General features: G+C 41.2%; 1 protein-coding gene across 1 annotated transcript in view; it reads right to left on the bottom strand.

The window, feature by feature from the left end:
- fmn2b (formin 2b) overlaps positions 1–19,974 on the bottom strand; it is a 596,705-nt gene that overhangs the window by 462,635 nt on the left and 114,096 nt on the right. The gene's annotated exons all lie outside the window — the stretch shown is intronic.

Below are 19,974 nucleotides of genomic sequence, written 5' to 3'. Positions count from 1 at the left end.
GTCGCATCACCAACATTAGACTTAATTTAGATCAAGCAATTATCACAGTTTCAAAGTCACCAAAAATGTATACACTGAGAGGCACACAAGATAGATACAGGAGTAGGCCTTTCAGCCCCTCAAGCCTGTTCCACAATGTAAGTCGATCGTGGCTGATCTGTACCTCAAATCCATTTACCCACCTTTGATTTCTATCCTTTGATGTCCTTGCATAACAAAATCTATCGATCTGATTCTTCAAAATTTCAATTGACTCAGCATCCACAGCCATTTGGGAGAGAGAATTCCAGATTTCCACTACCTTTGGTATGAAAATGCATTTCCTAATTTAATTCCTAAAAAAACTTAACTCCCACTAAGTTACGCTCTCTTGTTTTGGATTCCACCACCAAAGGAAATCGTTTTTCTGTATCTACCTTATGAAATTCCTTTATCATTGCAAACAACATGATTAGATCACCCCTCAACCTTCTAAACTCAAGGGAAACAAGCTAAGTTTATGTAACCTCAAAATTAAACCCATTTAGTTTTGATATAATTCTGGTGAATCGAAGCTAAAGGTTTGAGGTTGAGATCCCACAATTGAACAATACTCCAGGTAGAGTCTGACTATGGCTCTGTGCAACGGAAACATCACTTCCTCACTTTTGTATTCCAACCCCTTAATGGAAAGACCAACATTCTATTCGCCTTTTTCATTACTTTTTGTACCTGTGCACTCTGTGATCTTTACAGGTAGGCACTTACATTTCATTGCTCCTCCGCAGTTCCTTGTATCCCGCCATTAAGAACATTTTTGATTCGTTTTTCTTAGATTCTTGGACTACATGTTTTCCCACATTGATCTCAATCTTCCATAGCTTTGTCCACTCATTTAGTCCATCTTGTTCCTTTGTAACTTCTTGCTGTCATCTGTACAACTCACTGTGCCTCGCAACTTAGTGTCATCTGCAAATTTGGTGAAGCAACACTATTTCTTCAGCCCAGTCATTAATATATATGGTGAAAGGTTGAGGCCCTAATACAGAACCTTGGGGAACACAACTAGTCACATCTGGTAAGATAATATTTCCTTTATCCCTACTCTCTGACTCCTCCCTCCCAACACAATTACCAATCCAAGTCACAAGTTTACCTCCAATTCTGTGTACATTCATCTTGTACACATTCATCTTCTATACAATCTCTTGTATAGAACCATGTGCCTTCTGGAAGTCCATGTAGACAAGATCCACAGATACTCCTCTATCTACTATGCTAGTGACCGCCTAATAATTCAACTAGATGACCTAGCCTATCCTTCACAAATCCATTTAACGCTCTGATCAGCTCATGTTTTTCCAAGTGCTCAGTCACTCTGTCTCCAATTATAGATTCCAGTAACTGCCAAAAACCAATGATCTGGTTTTGCCATCTCACTTCATAAATAATGGAATGACATTTGCAATTTTCCAATCCAAAAGGAATCTAGAAAGCTTTGGATGACCAATGTATTTACAATTTCCTGATCTATTTCTTTTAATTCCCTGGGGTGGAAACCATCAGGTCCTGGAGATTTGTCGGACTTTAGTCCCATTATTTTCTCCAGTATCGATAGTAAATCCACTAAGTTCCATCTGCTAACTTATTTTCAGTTTCCCTTGTGTTGTTGCTATTTTGTCCTCTTCCTCGACTGTGAAAACAGGTTAAAAAGTATTCATTTAACAAGTTTGCCATTTCATTGTTGCTCATTATAATCCTGCTTGCATCAGTTTCTAATGGGCCCATATGCCGCTTTAGCACTCTCTATCTATAAAAACATTTGCTGTTAACTTTTGATATCCCTTGCAAGTTTCGTTTTAAATCTTTTTCCCTTTTCGCATCTCTATTTTCTTTGTATCCCTTTGTTGCTTTTTGTAGCTCACCAAGTCCATGGAATTTTTATTTTTCCTTACATTTGTACACACCTTTTCTTTTAGCTTATACTATATCTTAGCTCATTTGTTGATCATGAGTGTTTAACTATACAAGTGGAGCTTTTCTTTTTTGGAGGATATATCGTGGTTTTGTATTGTACCAAATAATTCTTTGACTATTGCCCACTGTTTGCCTGTAGGTTTACCCATTAATAGTTCAGCCCAGTTTACTGAAGTCAATTCATTTCTCACCCTTTCAAAGTATGTCATATTTAAATGTAAAGCCTTGGTTTGTGGCTCTCCCTTCTCCCTCTCGAACCGAATATTAAATTCAACGATTCTATGATTACTATTTGCATGATGCTCCTTTACAATCAGATTGTTAACCAAATCTGGTCCGTTACTCATCACTAAATCAAGTATGGCCTATTCCCTTGTCAGTTCTAAGACATATTGCTCCAGAAACATATCCTGAATACATTATGGAAATACATTGCCCTTGCTACTGGAGATGTTCTTTTCCTAGTCTAGGTGAAGATTAAAATCTCCCTTAATAACCACTTTATTTTTGTATGAATTCAGCATTTGACCTTTCTTAAGTTTATTCTTGGGATGTGGCTGATTTTGGAAAGGAAGCATTTATTGTCTATCCCTGAGGGCATTAAGAGCTAGCGTGGGACTGGAGACGCATGTAGGCCAGACCAGCCAGGTAGCAGGTACCCGTCGCTGGAGGACATTAGTAAAGTAATGTTTTTTTTTGTAACAAGCCACAGCTTTCGTGTTTTTTTTTAATTCAATTTTACAACTTACAATCTCTGGGTTGCCAGTGCAATACCATCATCTTCGTACTAGGTAGCATTTTAACAAATGCAACAAAAATCTCTGTTTTAAATTAAAAGTCCCATGGAACTTTTTGCTTTTTTGTTTCAAAGAAAATTTAACATTTCAGGAGTTGAAGTAATCCAAAACATCAGGTGAACCTAGATTTTCCTTGGTTGCTTTAAAGGGTTCACTTTCTCCATAACATTTTACAATGCCGGAATATTTGACCAGCCAATTCTACTTGAGATTTTCCTGGTCCTCTTTGTTCTCTGTGAAATATCTCTGAAGCCCTACTTTCAATATTTCACTCTTGCTTTAATTGTTTGGGCTCTTACATTTACGAACATGGCGATTTCCCCCCCCCCCCCCCCCCGAGTATCCATATCTTGTTCCCCCCCCCACCTTTCTGAAAAGTATTCACAATTGAATGACAAAAATAGCACATTTGAATGACTTTGCAAAGCTACGAGGCTGGCAAGATGGCTCAAAATAATTATCTTGTTTTGGCAGAATAATGATGAACATCATTCATCGTGTTCCACCTCATTGCTCATTAGAGAGTAATTTATGTGCAGTCAATCATTATTCCCTCCTCCCCCTGAAGAAAATGATGTTAAATTTTAAACAGACAATAGACAAGAGATTACAGACCATGCTTTAGACACAGGCGGGTAGAGTTCCCACTTTTGGGCACAATTAGCGATCCGGGCACAAATTGTGATAGTTTTGAGACTTTTTTTTTTTGAGAGAGATTCTGCTCATTTCATTGCTTTAAAAAATATCCCTTCATATATTTAAAGTGTGGTAACCTGGTGCAATTTGATTAATGCAGCTGAAAATAAGTAAGCATTTTAATCAGAGTATCTAGTCCACCACCTCTGCGGAACCAGATTTTAAATTTTTAAGATTTTGAAAATAACTTTTTTTTTAAAAAAAGCTACACAGAACCATTGGCTAGTTATATTGGTGTACCGTAGTTAGCTTCTTATAAAATAAAAAAAAGATTCAAAGGTTTTTAAAAAAAAGGTGCCCGTTAGTGTCCTCCTGCATTTAAAAAAAAGTTTAATTTCTGGAGCCTCGCAATTAGCGGAATCGCTCAATTGTGTTTAATTCGCTTTGAGGGCGTGGCCAGTTTTGTGGGTGGGGCTAGCTTCCAACGCGATTTTTAAAAAAATCTAGCGCCAAAGACTGTGGGAAACTCTAGTTATGCTGATCGTAATTTGAGCTTAAAATTCCACAATCTTTTGCGCTCGTTTCGACAATTTCGGATAAATTGCACCGAAAAAGTGCAACCGAGCAGAAACTCTAGGCCATAGTTCTTAATTGCAACCTTTTTCAACCTGACAATATATTCAAGAGACATACTCAGGTTCTTATGTTGATAAAAAAGGCAAGCGCTGCAAACTTCGGGAAGATGAAAAAGGGAATGAAGCACCACATGTCAGGGTTGCAGGATTTCTGTCGATGCCACCCCAGAGGGACCTTGGTCTAACGTAAATGCTACAAATATTACTATTGAGTAAAACTTAGTTGTCAAGGGTTTACATTTACAGAACAGCAGAACTTGGAAATATGGATTAGAAGTCAAATGTTTTGGAGAAAACGTTAGTTTGAACATTTCAGTTCATGCTGCCGCTTATTCCAGTTGAGACTATGAGACTATTTGATTAATTAGAGATCAGCATGGGCAGCTGCTCGGACAGTCTTACAAGATTTCATTTCCTGGGGTTAGAATTAACAAGGAAACATCCCATGGTCAGGGTCACTCAGGTCTATCAAAGGCAGCAAGGCAGCCAGAGTTGGGAATTAAAACATGGCAATTTGGTTTTCCCAGCTGGAAATAAAACAAAAAAGAAATACTGTCTATTATTTGATATAATATAGCAGGTTTTTTGTTGTTTTATTTTAGAGAAAGTTTTTTTTAAATCTGGAGTTACTGCTGTTGTTCAGTCAAATGAAGTGTGTAAATAAACCAGCTTCTGGATTTATCACTGACCTCCTCTTGCCAGAGTGCTCATTGGTTCCACCTATTGAAAGATTGCAAGAACACAAGTGGAAGCATGCACTAGTTTACAACATGCAGGTCGTATATCAAGGGGGATGCATGGTTACATCTTCAGGGTTACACGAGGTAATTCCAGAATGCAAGGGATGCTGAATCTGCTTATGACAGACCCTGAATTTGCAGAGTCTTGCATGGTATTTACAGCACAGAAACAAGCCATTCGGCCCAACAAGTCCATGCCAGTGTTTATTCTCCACACGAGCCTCCTCCCAATTTGTAAAATCAATAATTGGGCGGTAGACATGGATGAGCCAGAACCTTCTCTAACTTAATGCTAGCACTACGGATGCTATTCTGTTCCTCTCCTGCCATACCCTTGAACTCTATCTTCCTTGGGCTGAACCAGATGTGCACAATCTTGGTGTCCTATGTGACCCTGAGCTGAGCTACAAGATACACATGCTATCCATTCCCAATACTACTTGCTTCCATCTCCACAAAATCTGCCCTTATCTCAATCCCTCTCAAACTCTTCATCCTCGATTCCGAGGGACTGCCTATGATGATGAAGACTTGCTTCCACTCCCAAAGTGAGTTCTTTGATGGCTGAACAGTCCGATACGAGAGCCACCGACCCCGTTACAGGCGGGACAGACATTCGTCGAGGGAAGGGGTGGGTGGGGCTGGTTTGCCGCGCGCTCCTTCCGCTGCCTGCGCTTGACCTCTTCACGCTCTTTGCGTTGGAGACTCGAAGAGCTCAACTCCCTCCCGGATGCACTTTCTCCACCTAGGGTGGTCTTCCGCCAGGGTCCCCCAGGTGTCAGTGGTGATGGCGCACTTTATCAGGGAGGCTTTGAGGGTGCCCTTATAACGTTTCCACTGCCCACCTTTGGCTCGTTTCCCATGAAGAAGCTCCGCATAAAGCATTTGCTTAGGGAGTCTCGTATCTGGCATGCGAACTGTGTGGCCTGCCCAGCGAAGTTGATAGAGTGTGGTCAGTGCTTCAATACTGGGGATGTTAAGCCTGGGCAAGGACACTGATGTTGGTGCGCCTGTCCTCCCAGGGGATCCGCAGGATCTTACGGAGACATCGTTGGTGATATATCTCCAGCGACTTGAGGTGTCTTCTACACATCGTCCATGCCTCTGATCCATACAGGAGGGCGGGTATTACTACAGCCCTGTAAACCATGAGCTTGGTGGTAGATTTGAGGGCCTGGTCTTCGAACACTCTTCCTCAGATGGCCAAAGGCTGCACTGGCATCAATGTCTGCCTTTGTTGATAAGAGGATCCCAAGATATGGGAAATGGTTTATCGGATATTAGTTACCTCAAACCTCGACTGCTTCCAACATGAACCTCAATTCGACCAAAACTTTGTTGTTCACATTATGCTTACATTATCCTGCAGTCTCATTTATCGACCCTCTCTGTCCTCATTCTCTACTGATTTCCTGTTCCAAAAGCATTGAATTTTAAATCCTAATCATGTTTAAAAATCCCTTTATATCAGCCTATAGCCTCCAGGCTTCTGACACTGGCTTCTTGCAATACCCCCTCCCCATTCCACCATTAATGATAGAGCCTTCAGGCATCTTGGCTCTATGCTCAGCCGCTTTACTGAAAGCTGCATGGCCCAGCTATTTCTCTCAACTTCAAATTCCCCCTGCTCAAAACCCATAACCTTTGCCACAACTATGATCATCCACCTCAACTGCTTGCAATCAGTCTCTTCTCTGTGAAGTGCCTTGGGACATTGAGTATAAGAACATAAGAAATAGGAGCAGGAGTAGGCCACCTGGTCCTTCGAGCCTGCTCCACCATTTAATAAGATCACGCCTGATTGGATCATGGACTCACCTCCACTTCTCTGCCCACTCCCCTTATCGCTCAAAAATCTGTATCTCCGCCTTAAATATATTCAATGACCCAGTCTCCACAGCTCTCTGGGGCAGAGAATTCCATAGATTTACAACCCTCAGGAGAAATTCCTCCTCATCTCAGTTTTAAATGGGTGGCTCCTTATTCTGAGACGATGTCCCTTAGTTTTAGTTTCCCCTATGAATGGAAATATCCTCTCTGCATCCACCTTGTTGAACCCCCTCATTATCTTGTATGTTTCAATAAGATTACCCCTCATTCTTCTGAACTCCAATGTGTTTTGGCCCAACCTATCTTCATAAGTCAACCCCCTCATCTGCGGAATCAACCTAGTGAACCTTCTCTGAACAGCCTCCAATGCATGTATATCCTTCCTTAAATACAGTGACCAAAACTGTACACAGTACTCTAGGGTGTGGCCTCACTACTACCCTGTACAGTTGTAGGAGTTCTCTGCGTTTATATTCTATCCTCCTTGCAACAAAGGCCAACATTCCATTTGCCTTCCTAATTACTTGCTGTACCTGCATACTATGTTAAGGGCGCTACTGAAATGCAAGCAGTCATTATTTGCTCATTGTTTTTTTTCTGTGAAGGTTCAAGATTTGTACAAAATCAGCAAAGCACTGTTAATCATATGCTTTAATTAGTTTAGGAGCATTGTTTAATAAAAGTAATAACCTCTGGTAATTTAGGTACCACTGCTTAGAAAGTCCTAATCAGGACCACTTTTACTACTGGGATTCTTAAATTTCTACTGAGTCTTTTGGGAATTGGGTTCTAACATACTATCCATTCATAATTAGGCCCATTGGTTTATGGCAACTGAACAATTCAAAAATTTGTTTAATAATTTGGAGGGGGATATCATGGGCCAAAAATTGCAGTTGGAAGCTACCCGAGGGCGGATGCCTCCGATCAAAATTATTTTTAACGAAAGTTCCTAGTGGTTCGGGAGGAATGAACACTTGTGCTCCGAGACCTCGATGCACAGCCCATACAGAGGCCCACGCATCCCAGGAGCGTATGTACATCCTGGGATTACGTGGGCCTGGACCACCAATCACAATGTCGTATTCTCATTCATAGTAATGGGACCTCCAAGCTCCAAGTACTATCAATGAGAATACCCTTAAAATCAAGTAAAACAAATATAAATGTTTAAAAACACCCCACTTTAAAATTTAGAGAAATTGCATTAAATTAAATAAGAATTTTTTTTTTTTTTAATTAAAAAAAGTTTTCAGTTTTAATACACTTATCTTCATACAGGGTTTTAAAATATAAAAATAAGTAATTACATTTATTTTTTCTGTTAAAACTCTTTACGCTTTTACAAGATGCAAGAGCTTGAAGGACATTCGCTGGGCAAGAGTTGGGCAAATAGCCCAAATCTCCACCTGCGAAGGCCCTTCCCACAGGGGTGTGTGCCCACAAGTGCCAGGTTCAGGCACGTGTGCTTCACGCACCTCAACCTGGAACACATCGTATGCACCCGAAGAGGCTGCAATTTCAGGGCTCATATTTCATGATTCTCTCCATTTTTCATGAAAAAGGCAAATTATTGACCTTGCCCATTTTTCATAGTGGATAGCACTTTATTCGAAACTGATGTTCACACTAAACCGAAGCTTATAAACAAAACTCTTGCTATCTGTAGAATAGTAACTGGCCTCAGAACATAACAAGTGCAGAGTGATAAAAAATTACCTGTAATTTATTATTGAAAATTAGTCTTGATCATATTTAATCTGACAACTAATGTTCTCTCGAAGCACTATAGAAAATTATAATTTTAACCTCGTAGGCCATAATCTAGTCATTTTATCAATTCTCTTGCTATTGTATGGCAGCTTTCAAATATTTGACAGTATTCAATTTGTAAGATCTTACTAGCAAGGGCGAAACATTGAATTCGATCAGCTTTTCACATTTACATGCAGTATACAAATTACCCATTATCTAGAATTTACTCATTTTCTGGGACAACACAGTGGCATAACTTAAATCAATATTTCACTCAGTTTTTAGGCTGAACAGTTATAGCTGGATGTTTTCTTCCATCACCTTGCACTCGGTTACCAGAGGCAATGACCGAGAACAATGGGATAAATTGACAATGAAAAATTTCCCAAAATAAAATAACATCGCATCTCGAGTACTATTTTAAACCTTGTTCAAATTATTGCAGCCACCCATCAGAACAATTTCTAGAACTCTGCCCTGTAATTCAGAGAGAAATGATCTCCGGTGTGATCCTTGTGGAAAAAACTAGTCAATGGAAAAATAGAAAGCAAATACCGAGCAGAACACAAGAAAATGAGGCAAAGTCCTCCAAAAGGCCTCTGAAAAAGGGGTTCAGACACCTGAACAATCTTAAAGTCTTCTGCCTCACACTAACTGCCTGATACTTCACTCATTACTTCGTGGACTACAACACTGGGGAAACATCAAAAGGACAATCGTTTGCAGGTTAGTTAATGTGTGGAATTGGTAGAAATATGACAATGTGATTCACAAGCAATATTACTCTTCAAGGGAGAGGAAGGAGAGAAGGGATCGAGTAACGAAAGCCAATAATGGCCTTCATTGCAAGATTTAGTTCAGTTGAGGTTAACAACCCTCGCACTTACTCTGCCACCATTAAAAACAGTTCCAGCAAGCACCTGCACTAGTTTTGCTGCATTGTCAGTACCTGCTTTGGATTCGGGGGGGGGAGGGGAGGGGGGAGGAGGAGGGAGGTGTGGGTGGTGGAGTATGGAGTATTTGGGCGGTCGCATGGTGATGTGTACCAAAACCTGCTGCTCTCCAAGTAATTGGTCCCCTTTGCAAGAGGGTCAATCTGAAACATTTTCGTGGCTAAATTCTGGGATCTTCCAGACCATGATCACTGCCTGGAGAGCCTGATGGGCCCCTCGTTCACTTTGCCATGCACCTGGAAGTCGACCTCTTGCCAGCCTCTGTATCACTGATTTTTATAGGAAACTAAAGCTGTCTCTCAGACCCCACTTTCTCCCCCCACCCACACATCACAAACCTTTTAACCTTTCCTGGGGTAGACAGAACTTCTCCCTGCCCAAAGCCCCAGCAGCAATGATTAGTTGCTGTTTTGCAACTAGATTTGGAGCTTCAGTTGTGCTCCTCTTCGACATTTAAAAAAAGGAACATAAAGTAGCCATTTTAAAAACAGAGTTCAAATATAAATGCCCTTTTGCCAAATGCTCCTGAGCTTATACACATCGAAGTTAACTCAGTAAAGTTCCTTCATACGAGACGCAGCAGATTTTGGCATGTTTTCACTGATAGTAAATTGGCTTACCTTTCTTCCACACACTGAAAGGTGGAGGGGGGGGAGGAGAGAAAGGAGATGAAAGAGTGGGGAAGGGGTGGACACAACAAATACAACTGAGCAGAAAATGCAAATTTAAATGCATCATACTTTCAATATCACAACATCGACAGCTATTCTACCTTTTGCTTGAATAAAATCAATTGCAAAGCTAAAATGAAAATTGGAAACTTAGAAGTTAGCACCATCACCAACCAAAGATAAACTTACCATCTCAGAACAAAAGACAACAAACCTTCAACTATAGAATAAAAACATCCATCCTTTGGTTGTGAAGGAATTGGGTTATTGGCACATAATGAGGATTACCTATTCTAGTTCACTGTTAAGACCTCACAACTCACTCATGATCATGCCCCAAGTTCCACGTTCCAAGTCTCAGCTAACAAGCAATTGAAGTTCCTTGCTTCTCAATATATTTGCAATTTTTACAGTTCAGGACAGAACTAAATTGTTTTAACCATCTAAGATATTTCATTATTCTTGCTACGACTTCATGATGTGATCCTAATGCAGTGTTGGGGTTTATTGTTCTCTGATTCACTTCCATATATGAGCTCTTACTCCCACAGTTTTGGGACCTTATTATCCAAGCATTAAAGCAGCCTATGGGTTTAACAGAAAACCCCAGTTACTGTACATTGGCTTACTAGTGATATTACGTGATCTACCTTGACTTCAGAATAAATACTGCAGTAAACTGAATCTTGGGCAATACATTTCCAAATATATTAATTAATGTATGGATAAGTAACAGCAATGATGCACACTAGATTTGCATCGTTTATAGGCCTAACTACTACCTCACCTCTTCAGAGGTGTAAATTTTCCATGTAAATGAGATCGGACGCCAGGTCCCTGACGAAGTGGCCCACTGGTAAACTTCCATGTTTAATTATTTGACTTCTGCCTAGATTTCTTGGAATGGAGCTCAAGTTACCCATGAGCAAGGTGACAGTGGAATGCAGTTTAACTCCTTATTCAAACCCCTTGTTCCTCTATTTTTTGGGAAAAAACACCTAGATTCTCTTGGAATGATTTCTCCCCGACTGTTAGCTGCTGCCGAACTAATGGACTTCCTTACCCTATTTATACACCTAGGCTAGACAGATGTTTTTCCACTGGACCTCACCTCTTCTTCTGCAGTTTAGTGATAACTTGCTTTTTCCTTCCTCCCAGTCATTATACCACATATGTGGACAGCGTAATGTACAAATCAATCACTGCACCGTCTTTGGCCAATCATGTGTCAGGCAGTAATCCAAGGTGTTATATAACACTTTCTCTTTCATGAAATGTCAGAGCAGAAACAATAGCTTTTAGCTCACTTTTGCACTACAAATATTCTATGTACTTAGCATACCAAAGAGTACTATTAAATTACAGAGCAAGGGGGGAAAAGTCAAGAGTCTAGACTCCTGGGTGAAAGATTTGGCTCCTCTTCGAGAAACCAAGATTCCCCTAAAGTATTAAGCCATAATGATTAAGCATCACAATCTTCAAAGAGAATAAGGAATGAATGTAGTGGCATAGGTTCAGTGTAAGGACCCCTGGTGTATTGTTACAAATGCAATAAAATCTGTCTTCACTTTGGCTGGCAGATGTAAGAATGTATTATTTTATCGTCACGCTATAATTCAGTTTCCTTCTTTAACCAAAAGACTGCATTTCAAACAAAAGCAAAAGTCATCCTTTCCTGAAATATGGTACGATCAGTAGAAAAGTAGCCAGTACGTATATTGATCTTTAACCTGAAGCTGGCGTTATATTACAGATACTGGTCTCAGATCAATATCTCTATATTGTGCTGCACAGCCACCAAACTCATACTGCAAACCATTATTGGTTGTGATGAACCTGGCAACAAAAGGAGAACAGAATACATATCCTTGGACATAAAAGATCCCATGGCACTATTTCAAAGGAGAGAAGGGGGGTTATCCCCGGTGTCCTCGACAATATTTACCCCTCAATCCACATAACAAAAACAGTTTATTTGGTCTTTATCATATTGCTGTTTGTGAGAGCTTGCTGAGCACAAATTGGCTGCTGCGTTTCCCACATTACAACAACAGTGACCACACACTTCATTGTCTGTAAAGCGCTTTGGTGGTTGTGAAAAGTGCTATATAAATGCAAGTCTTTCTTTTTCTTTTGGATGCATGTGTACAACTCCCCTCCTCGGGTGAGTATTTTTAAATGCGAGGAGCAGCATTGTTTCTTCATTGTATTAAAAGGATTCCGAATAAAGTTTGTTTTGTTGGAGAAGGTGGCCACGGGATCCAATGGCATACTTTGATAATGTGACAGTGAACTTATAACTTTAGTACAATAGATGAGGACCTGACGAGGGAATTATATTCTCACTGTTATATTGATGCAGAGGTCCTGCACATTGGAAACCTCTCAGATATAAAAGGGGCACCAACAACAACCTCATTTTCATTGATAAGACAGAAAATCTCGGTTTGCAATTGTTCTTTGCCATTGTACAAGAATCAACAAAATCTCATCAAAGCAGGAACCTTTTGGACACAATCCAATGGGCATGAATATTTTAAAAAAATCTGCATCGACTTTGCGAAATCAAATTGATGTGGTTGTATACAGGAATCCAAATGCCTTTCATTTGGAGACATTTGGGCCAGTAAACATTGATCTTACATAAAGGCAATATGATATCCCTTTAGACTTGCATAGAACTCGTACAACTTTCAAAAAAGATAATTAGTTTTTCCAAACTTTACTGGTCCTGGAACAAAATCCCAAACCACATAAGCAGTGATTCATCGGCCTTACTCTGGCTCCCTCTTTTGGTGTTTGATGTCCAATCACTTCAAATCTGACCACAAGTCTTTTTTCCTTTTATAAGGCTATCTGAAGTACCATGAGTTTTGAAGTGTATAATTTGTGCCTCCCTCAGTAACAGAATCATATAAAGCATCTCCTTTGAGACTCAATTCATAGTCTTATAAAAGGGAATCTAATAAATCCTGGATATGAATGCAAGATGATTTATCAAAATTGACTATTCTAATGAGAGCAAATCAATCATATTAAAAATGGAAGATGGGTTTCAACATCCCATGCACCACACATCTCGCAGGTATGTAGCATTGTGATAGAATCATAGAATAATACAGCCATTTGGCACAGTGTCCATGCTGGCTCTTTCAGAGAGTTATTCAATTGGCCCCAACTTGCCTGCCCTTCCCCATAACCCTGCAATGTTTTCACCCTGCCAAGTTTTTATCCAATCCCCTTTTGAAAGTTATTATTGAATCAGATTCCTCCACCCTTTCCAGATCATAACTCGCTGCGTCAAAAACATTTCTCCTCATCTCACCTCTGGTTCTTTTCCAATTATCTTAAATCCGTGTCCTTATTCATCGATCAAAACCATTTTTGAGGTTTTGAACACCTCTATTAAATCTCCCCCCAACCTTCTCTGCTCCACAGAGGAAAAACCCCAGCTTCTAGTCTCTCCACATAAAAGGAAGTCCTTCATCCTCGGTATCATTCTAGTAAATCTCCTCTGCACCTTTTCTAAAGCCTTGAAATCTTTCCTAAAGTGTGGTGGCCAGAACTGGAGAAAACAAACAACTGCGGCTTAACCAGTGATTTATAAAAGGTAGAGCATAACTTCCATGCTTTTGTACTCTATTTATAAAGCCAAGGGTCTCGTATGCTTTTTTAAAAAAAAAAACAGCCTTCTCAACTTGTCGTGCCATCTTCAAAGATTTGTGTACATAGACCATCAGAGGTGTCTGTTCTGCACCCCATTTAAACTGGGAACATTTGGTTTACATTAAATATCCTCGTTCTTCCCACGCAAAATGCATCACTTCACACTTCTCTGCTTTAAATGTCATCTGCCATTCATCTGCCCATTTCACCAGTCTGTGTATGTCCTCTGAAAATCTGCTGCTATCCTCCTCACTATTCACTATATTTGAGTTTCGTGTCATTTACAAACTTTGAAATTATGCCCTGTTTATCCACGTCCAGGTCATTAATATGCATCAAAAAGAGCAGTGGTCCTAATACCGATGCATGGGGACCACTGTATACTGCCCTCCAGTCTGAAAAACAACCGCTCTTCACTACTCTCTGCATTCTGTCCCTTAGCCAATTTCTTAACCACACCGCCATTTCCCTTTTAATTCCATGGGCTTCAATTTTGCTAAGATTACATGGTACAGGTACTTCATCAAATGCCTTTTGAAAGTCCATATACACAACGTCAACTGCACAAGCCTTCATCAATCCTCTCTGTTACTTCATCAAATAACTCAATCATGCTAGTCAAATATGATTTGCCCTCAACAAGTGCTGGCTTTCATTTATTAACTCATTTTTCAAAGTAACAATTTTGATACAAAAGCAAAATACTGCAGATGCTGGAAACAAATAAAAACAGAAAATGCTGGAAATCTCAGCAGGTCAGGCAGCATCTGTGGAGAGAAAGAGTGTTAAAGTTTCAGGTCGATGACCCTCCGTTAGAACTAGCAAAAGTTCAAAATGTAACAGATTCTTAAGGAAGTGCAGGGGCACTGAAAGGGGGAGGGGAGGAAAGAACAAAAAGGGGAAGGTCTGTGATAGGGTGGAAGGCAGGAGAGATTTGAGACACAAAAGAGATGGGCCAAATTGAGATGGTAATGGCACAAGTTAGGAAACTAAAGAGGAGCCTAGATAGGGTGTGAATGGTGGAATAATTACTAACTGCCATAGGAAACAGAAAACATTTTTGGTACATCGGTGCCATTTCCTGCCCTTGCTCTGAACTAGAAAATTTCATTCACTTTGCATCCTATTTCCAACCTTCCCTCACCTTCACATGGTCCATCTTCGACTCTTCCCTTCTGTCTCAATTTCTGGGGATAGACTATTGACAAATATTTACTAAGTCCACTGACTCCCACAGCTACCTGGACTACACTTCCTCCCACCCCACATCCTGTAAGGACCCCATTCCATTCTCCCAGTTTCTCTGTCGCATCTGTTCTGAAGACGCCACCTTCCACACGAGTGCCTTTGATATGTCTTCCTTTTTCTTCAACCGAGGATTTTCCCCTACGCCATGGTTAACATGGCCCTCGACCATGTCCAATCAATTTCCCGCACCTCTGCTCTCATCCCTCCCCTCCCTTTCAGAACCACAACAGGGTTCACCTTGTCCTCACCTTTCACTCAATCAGCCTCCACGTTCAACGGATCACCCTCAGCCATTTCCGCCACCTCCAGTAGGATACCACCACCAATCACATCTTCCCCTCCCCTTTCCTCTCAACATTCCGAAGGGACTGCACTCTCTGCGACACCCTGGTCCATTCCACAGTCACCCCCAGCAACTCTCCCCTTGCAAGCGCAGGAGATGCAACACATGCCCTTTTACCTTCTCCGGTCCCACTGTCCAGGGCCCCAAACACTCTTTTCCAGGTAAAACATAGAAACATAGAAAATAGGTGCAGGAGTAGGCCATTTGGCCTTTCGAACCTGCACCACCATTCGATAAGACCATGTTGATCATTCCATCAGTACCACTTTCCTGCTTTCTCTCCATACCCCTTGATCCCCTTAGCCATAAGGGCCATATCTAACTACCTCTTGAATATATTTAATGAACTGGCATCAACAACTCTCTGCAGCAGGGAATTACACAGGTTAACAACTCTCTGAGTGAAGAAGTTTCTCCTCGTCTCAGTCCTAAATGGCCTACCCCTTATCCTAAGACTGTGTCCCCTTGTTCTGGACTTCCCCAACATTGGGAACAATCTACCCGCATCTAACCTGTCCAGTCCCGTCAGAATCTTGTATGTTTCTATGAGATCCAAACTCATCCTTCTAAGCTCCAATGTATAAAGGCCCAGTCGATCCAGTCTCTCCTCATATGTCAGTCCAGCCATCCCTGGAATCAGTGTGGTGAACCTTCGTTGACTCCCTCAATAGCAAGAACGTCCTTCCTCAGATTAGGAGACCAAAACTGAACTCAATATTCCAGCTGAGGCTTCACCAAGGCCCTGTACAACTGCAGTAAGACCTCCCTGCTCCCATACTCAAATCCCCTAGCTATGAAGGCCAACATACCATTTACCTTCTTTACCACCTGCTGTACCTGTATGCCAACTTTCAATGACTGATGAACCATGACACCCAGGTCTCGTTGCACCTCCCTTTTTCCTAATCTGCCACCATTCATATAATATTCTGTCTTCACGTTTTTGCCACCAAAGTGGATAACCTCATATTTATCCACATTATACTGTATCTGCCATGCATTTGCCCACTCACCTGACCTGTACAAGTCACCCTGCAACCTCTTAGCATCCCCCTCACAGCTCACACCCAGTTTAGTGTCATCTGCAAACTTGGAGATATTACACTCAATTCCTTCATCTAAATCATTGATGTATATTGTAAAGAGCTGGGGTCCCAGCACTGAGCCCTGCAGCACCCCACTAGTCACTGCCTGCCATTCTGAAAAGGACCCGTTTATCCCGACTCTCTGCTTCCTGTCTGCCAACCAGTTCTCTATCCACGTCAGTATATTACCCCAATACCATGTGCTATGATTTTGCACACGAATCTCGTGTGGGACCTTATCAAAAGCCTTTTGAAAGTCCAAATACACCACATCCACTGGTTCTCTCTTGTCCACTCTACTAGTTACATCCTCAAAAAATTCCAGATTTGTCAAGTATGATTTCCCCTTCATAAATCCATGCTGACTTGGACCAATCTGGTCACTGCTTTCCAAATGTGCTGTTATTTCATCTTTAATAATTGATTCCAACATTTTCCCCATTTTAGCCATACTGGTGTCAAGCTAACCGATCTATAATTACCCATTTTCTCTCTCCCTCCTTTTTTAAACTGTGGTGTTACATTAGCTATCCACCAGTCCATAGGAACTGATCCCGAGTCGATAGACTGTTGGAAAATGATCACCAATGCCTTCACTATTTCTATGGCCACTTCCTTAAGTACTCTGGGATGCAGACTATCAGGCCCTGGGGATTTATCGGCCTTCAATCCCATCAATTTCCCGCCTAATAAGGATATCCTTCAGTTCCCCCTTCTCACTAGACCCTCGGTCCCCTAGTATTTCCGGAAGGTTATTTGTGTTTTCCTTCGTGAAGACAGAACCAAAGTATTTGTTCAACTGGTTTGCCATTCCTTTGTTCCCCATTATAAATTTACCTGAATCCGACTGCAAGGGATCTACGTTCGTTTTCACTAATTTTTTTTTTACAAACCCCTCTCTTTCCCCCCCGCCCCCCATTATATATTTTTTTCTGTTTCCTATGGCAGTTGGTAATTATTCTGCCAGTCACACCCTATCTAGACTCATCTTTTGTTTCCCAACTTGTGCCATCATCTCAATTTGGCCCATCATCCCTGGTGTCTCAAATCTCTCCTGCCTTCCACCCAATCACAGACCTTCCCTTTTGTTCTTTCCTCCCCTCCCCCTTGCACTTCCTTAAGAATCTGCTACATTTTGAACTTTTGCCAGTTCTGACAAAGGGTCATCGACCTGAAACGTGAACTCTTTCTCTCCACAGATGCTGCCTGACCCACTGAGATTTCAAGCATTTTCTGTAATTAATTTTGATAGTCGTCTGAAAGTTAAAATACAACTTTACAAACTGCAGCTCAATTTGCACTATTTAAAATACATCTACCTCAAATTGAAAAGTCACAGGATGGCCCTGGTGGCCAATTATTTTTCAGTTGGATGAAATATGTTAATTTTGCATCTCAGCATAATTTCCCTTTTTCTAATTCTAGATCAGCGAGCTGGACTCCTGGGCCAGTCATTTTAACATTGCAGAGGAGGATAGATCCGTCACCCTCACCCACCACTGAAGTAAAACCTTGGCCAGGCCAAGCAAACTTTGAAGGCCACACCGATCCCGAACTCCACTTAAGAAAAAACAAGCCTGGGGAAATGAATATTCGCTGACCAAAACACCCTTTTCCACCTTCTCAACTCCAAACAACCCCCCACCACTACCATCAAAAACCTCTGGACTTGGGCTCGGGAAGGCTAGCCCCCTCTTAATTCCACATTCCAATTAACCTTACTTGTTATTAGTGTCAGCTGTGGCTCAGTGGGTAGCACATTCGCCGCTGAGTCAGAAGGTTGTGGGTTCAGGCCACACTCCAGGGATTTGAGCACATAAATCTAGGCTGACACTCCAGTGCAGTGCTGCACTGTCGAAGGTGCCGTCTTTTGGATGAGAAATTAAACCGAGACCCTGTCTGCTCTCAGGTGGACGTAAAAGATCCCATGGCACTATTTTGAAGAGCAATGTAGTTATGCCCGGTGTCCTGGCCAATATTTATCCCTCAAACAACAAATGCAGTTCAGCTGGTCATCACTTTGCTGCTTGTGGGAGCTTGCTGTGCGTAAAATGGCTGCCGTGTTTCCCACATCACAACAGTGACTACACTCCAAAAGTACTTCATTAACTCTAAAGCGCTTTGCGACATCCGGTGGTAGTGAAAGGCGCTATATAAATACAAGTCTTTTTTTCAATAATTTCTCCTCCCCCCCCAACTCCAAGTATTTCTAAGAGTGTCCTGAATCCTTGAAATAATCAATTCCAACAGTAAACGCCGGTGTGGACTGTTCAGGCTGAGTGCCCGGTTTCAGTGCTGCATATTTTATGTAAACCACTAAGCATGCCCACTTGATCTTCCCCAACATTTACTCCACATTCCCTCCTAATTATCTTCCATTCTTGATTCAAATGAAAAATGTGACGAGGACAACATTCAAAAGTTGCTCAGAACGAAGCCTCCAGCAGGATTCTACTTCCATTTTTTTTTTCTCCTTCTCATTTAATTGGATGGTTGGAAGGGGGTTAAAAAAATGGCTGCTGGTCTCCCATCAACACCTCCCACTAATGGCACAGCTGACCGACAAACAGAAACACTGGAAACAGGATTAGGGTAGACAGCTCCAACTGAAGCAGTGATAGCAATGGCACAGTGATGAGCCGAATGGTCATCTCCTGAGCTGGAATTTTTATGTTATACACTCAACTATATTTTTAAAAATTGACTTTTGAACGACATTATGCACGTGTGAGAGCACCATAGTTATGTGAAGTGCCAAGTCTAATTTTTAGTTTCAATTTCATTAGATCGTTGGCTACTTTTATATTATTCACAGCGTATACATGCCACCTATTTAAAAAAAAAATTTTTTTATGACACTTGCAAATATTGAATTTGATCCATCATGTATATTTAACAAAACAGCTCAACTGATTATTTTGTCTGCCGGTAGAGGGCAGCGTCACATAACAGACCATGCACTTCAATACATCGACTCATAACCATCACTACGGTAACCATCACATGCTGTTTTCAGTCAAATGTCTTATGACCAGTTCATTTCCATATAGCATTTAACTTTCTAATATAATTGACCTGTTATTATAAGAACCCACTCCTCCTCCCAGCTCCAAATATTTTCAAGAGAGAGTGTCCTCGGGCCCAACTTTGGCCATGACTTGCATCAACTTTTTTGGAGCAAGTTGTTTTTTCTGGCCTAAGTTAAAAAATGCCATTTTACCCCCAAAATTTGCTCCAAAGTAAGTCAGTTAGGTACGATTTTTTTTAGGTCCATTTTTTTTCCAAAAAAGGGGGCGATCCCCAACACTTAGGCCAGTTTTGGCCATTTATGCCACTTTGGCCAGCAAAAACTTACTCCAAATCAACTTAAGTCAGCGTATGTGGCCAGCTCTGAAAAACCTTACGGGCAATGAAGAAAAAGCAGCGGACATTCAGCAGACATTAGGGCAGGGATAGGGGAGGGAAGGGAACTGGAGAGGACCTCAACAACCAAGCACCAAACATTGCAAGGAAAAGCTCAAACAATTAAAATACTAATAAAAATGAAGTAAATCCTATCGCGATGTCACCGGGGGGAGAGAGGGGTAGCCACAGAAAGAGATATGCCGGTATCCAAAACACACTTTCTCTTCCCCACCCCCCCCCCCCCCAATCAAAAC

This window comes from Pristiophorus japonicus, chromosome 9, assembly GCF_044704955.1.
Source record: "Pristiophorus japonicus isolate sPriJap1 chromosome 9, sPriJap1.hap1, whole genome shotgun sequence".
Taxonomy (NCBI): Eukaryota; Metazoa; Chordata; class Chondrichthyes; family Pristiophoridae; genus Pristiophorus; species Pristiophorus japonicus.
This window is presented reverse-complemented; position numbering and strand designations above follow the sequence as displayed.